At 44.0% G+C, this 4,211-nt stretch overlaps 1 pseudogene; it reads right to left on the bottom strand.

The window, feature by feature from the left end:
- Positions 1–1,609: 1,609 nt before the first annotated feature.
- Positions 1,610–2,781, bottom strand: LOC111159895 (annotated as a pseudogene).
- Between the last annotated feature and the right edge of the window lie 1,430 nt (positions 2,782–4,211).

Raw genomic sequence — 4,211 nt, 5'->3', positions numbered from 1 at the left:
GAAAATTCTCTCTTGTGCCTTGTGAAGGCAATTTCTTTCTTTCTTTTTTAAAAGAGATTTTGTTTATTTATTTGACAAAGAGAAAGAGAGAGAGAGAGAGCACAAGCAGGCAGAGTGGCAGGCAGAGGGAGAGCCAGCCGAGCAAGGAGCCCGATGTAGGACTGGATCCCAGGACCCTGGGATCATGACCTCAGCTAAAGGCAATCGCTTATCCAACTGAGCCACTCATGGGTCCCTGATGGCAGTTTCTTGAGGGATTTGCTAAATAATTGTAACACTCATGTTTTCAGTTTCACTATTTTCTGCACTTACCTGTAGTTTTTTTTTTTTCTTTAAGACTTTATTTTTGCGAGAGAAAGAGAGAGAATGTGTGCACCAGCATTGGTGGGGGATGGGCAGAAGGCAAAGCAGTCTCCCAGCTGAGCAGGGAGCCTGATGTGGTATTTGATCCCAGGACCCTGGGATCATGACCTGAGCCGAAGGCAGACGCTTAACCAACTGAGACACCCAGGTGCCCCTGTATTGTTTTCAAAATATGTAACAGAACACAATTTTGAAAACTCCCTGCCCTAGAGGAACTCACACATGTGCACAAGGAAACATGCTTAAGGGGACTTGTCACAGCACTGTCATACAGAAACAAAATAAACGTTCATCATTAAGAGAATGGATACATTCTGATATATCCATACATCAGCATACAGTATAGCAGTTGAAATAAACGGATGAATTAGATCTATGTTATGAACATGGATAAATCTCAAAACCACTGAATTAAAAAGCAAGTTAGAATATGATAAAAGTTTAAATCTCCTTGAATAATACTATACAGTATCTGTAGAAACATGTAATTAACAAAAACACGTGAACATGGATGGCAAGGGTGCAGGACAACTTCAGGATAGTGATTCCCTCTGGGATAGCAGAGGGGAATATGGTGGTCATGACATTGAACTTCACATGGGGATGCATGGTGGCAGAAGCTTTCAGGGTGTCGGCAAGACTGGCTTGCTTGCCTGCTTTGATTCTTTCTTCTTTGCTTTTTTTTTTTGGTATAGAGAAATAACTGTATTTCATACTGTGGCACAGTAGACATATAATCAGCATTATTTCCTAGAGTGTGCAACATGTAAATTATTCACTTTAAAAAAATTGAGAAAAGCAAGCCTTGTACACAGGAGGTATTTGAAAATGTGTACTGAAAGGATGCCTGGGTGGCTCAGTCGTTAGGTGTCTGCCTTCGGCTCAGGTCATGATCCCAGGCTCCTGGGATGGAGCCCCACATCAGGCTCCCTGCTCAATGGGAGCCTGCTTCTCCCTCTCCCACTCCCCCTGTTCGTGTTCCCTCTCTCACTGTGCCTCTGTCAAATAAATAAATAAAATCTTTTTAAAAAATGTGTGCTGAATCTTGAATCTGTTTTTGACAGTATACATTACTAGCTTTAGAAAACTGAATAAATATAACATGATACACATTTGAACAAAATACACATATGGGTCCACTCCAGATGCTTGATTCACCACACAGATAACGGGCTCTTCACTTTGGTCATTGGGATTCCAGGTGCTGAAGCATATGTGCATCTGAAAGATACTTCCAGAAGTGCATTTATTTGTTACCCTGGCATTTTAAGGATTTCTGTTTCTTCTGTTTTCCTTTATAGTGAGGAGGCCTTTTTCCCCTAAAAGCAAGAAGACCCTTCAGCCTGTTTTTCATCGGAATAGTCTGAGCATAACAAGCTTCTTCTATGGCTAATGCTGTTACTAAATCAATCTCCACCCCTTGATTAATTGTTCATTTTGCCACTTTCATCACAACAGGTCCAAGGCCTTACAGTGGGCAGCGTCCCCCTCCTGGTTCTGTTCAAGAACATGGCTGATAAAGCCCACTGCTTTGGCTTATTGACCACCAAGTACCCATGCAGAGAAGATGAGCTTTTGGCCAGGGACATCCCAATAGCCCATGACAGTCACTGGGTACCCACCGATTTCATTAACCCCTGCTCTTATTTTGGAGACAAAGGACCAAATTCACTGGGATTCATTCTGATGCTCTCACTCTCCATCAGGTCCACACCAGCACAGAATATTTCTGGGACTTTACTCCTGACTTAAAAGTCCACAATTTCTCTCCTTCTCCCTTCCTTCCTCCCTCCCTCTCTCTCTCTCTCTTTCTTTCCTTCCCTCTTTCCTTCTCTCTCTCTTCCTTCCTTCTTTCCTGCCTTCCTTCCTTTCCTTCTATCTTTCATTCTTAGAGAGGGAGAGAGATAATCTTTTTTTTTTTTTTAAGATTTATTTTTTCATTTGACAGAGAGAGACACAGCGAGAGAGGGAACACAAGCAGGGGGAGTGGGAAAGGGAGAAGCAGGCTTCCCGCTGAGCAGGGAGCCCAACACAGGGCTCCATCTCAGGACCCTGGGCTCATGACCTGAGCCAAAGGCAGCCGCTTAACCAACTGAGCCACCTAGGCACGCCAGAGAGAGATAATCTTAAACAGGATCCACATACAGCGGCCCAAGCAGGGCTGGATCTCATAACCCCGAGATCATGACCTGAGCGGAAATCAAGAGTTGGATGCTTAACCAATTGAGCAGACCAGGTGCCCCACTGTCCTCACTTTCTTTTCAGATTTTAAAGCATCTATAGCTTTTGAGGGCATTTTAATCAGATTTTTACTGAATGAATTCTTGGCATAAGCTCTGTTTATTCCAAGCACCACAATTCCTTGTTTCTCCTCTTCCAGGTACTGCACCTGCCTCCCGTCCTCATCTCAGAGCTGTAGCCCCTCATCTGGACAATGCTCTGGCTACTGGCACCCAGCCTAGGGACCCGGATCCCAGGGCAGCCTCCACCCAGGGCCAAGCCAGGCACAGCAAGCAGCCACTGAGCCAGCAAGTGCGACCTGCCTGCAAGGAGCTCAAGGCCTCAATTACCGCTGCCACCTTCTTGTCTGTTTAAGACTTTCTTTACACAAAGATGTGAAACAAATACGGCAAACCAATGAACAGTCTAATTTTTGTTGTGGGCATTGGGTGTCTATTATCCTCTTCTCTGAACTTTTCTGTGCATTGAAATTTTTACTATTTAAACATATAGGGGCGCCTGGGTGGCTCAGTGGGTTAAAGCCTCTGCCTTCGGCTCAGGTCATGATCTCAGGGTCCTGGGATCGGACCTCGTATAGGGCTCTCCGCTCAGCAGGGAGCCTGCTTCCCCCCTCTCTCTCTGCCTGCCTCTCTGCCTACTTGTGATCTCTGTCTGTCAGATAAATAAATAAAATCTTAAAAAAAATTAAAATAAACATACAAAATTAAAATAATGAAAGGAAAATTTGAGGACAGAGGTTGAAGGATCTACAGTACTATGCCTAGGATTCTGAACTTTATTCTGTATGTATTAAGAGTGTTTGTGCAAACCTAATTTGAAAAAAAAAAAAAAGAGTGAGCAGAGGGCAGGCTCTTGTCAGAGCTGTGTTCTAGAAAGATTACACTAGCAACCACATAAAACTCCACTCTCTTGCTCTTTCTATGATACATACTTAACTCTATCTGTAAACTCTGATATATTCCCTGTCTGTTCTCAAAGTCCTCCTACAGGGATTACTGGGGAACCCTCATTGTCCCATTTCACCACTAGGCTCAATGTTTCTTGACTCAACTATAAATCTGTGCTAGAGAAGATTTTCGTTATTGTAAGGAGTGAATGAGAAAAATAGAGACTGTGGGTGGGGATAAGTTCAGGAATCGAGAGACGTCGCTGCTATTAAGAATACCCTAAAGGGAGCAACTTAAAATTAACACTCAAAGCCGAGTTTGTGCAAATGGCATGCCAGTTCCCTGGTGGCCCAGCTATTTTAAGTACTGGCTTAGCTACATGTGATTAAGAGGAACACATCAAATCCAAAAATGCACACATGTAACAACCCCTCCCTTGTTCCCCGCTATTTGGGGAATCATTCCAAGGCATGTCATTACATTTTTCCCGGGAGTAAATCTGCCTGCACAGGAAGCCGCGCAGGTCTGCTCCTCTTCTCCCATCTGTCTATGTCCTAAACGAGTGCATTCAAGGGCAAGCCAGGAATTTCCCATGAATCATGCACTGATGTGGAGCACCCGGCAACCTGATTATACCTCTGTCTGCAGTGGGTGTATTTCTATTAGCATTTCTGCTTCCTCCATATATATTGCGGGGCTGGCTACCAAGTGCTGCTAAGA

The sequence above is a fragment of the Enhydra lutris genome, unplaced genomic scaffold (genome assembly GCF_002288905.1).
Source record: "Enhydra lutris kenyoni isolate GAN:26980312 unplaced genomic scaffold, ASM228890v2 scaffoldscaffold71, whole genome shotgun sequence".
Classification (NCBI taxonomy): Eukaryota; Metazoa; Chordata; class Mammalia; order Carnivora; family Mustelidae; genus Enhydra; species Enhydra lutris.
Note: the sequence above shows the minus strand (reverse complement) of the source record. Positions and strands in the feature narration are given on the sequence as shown.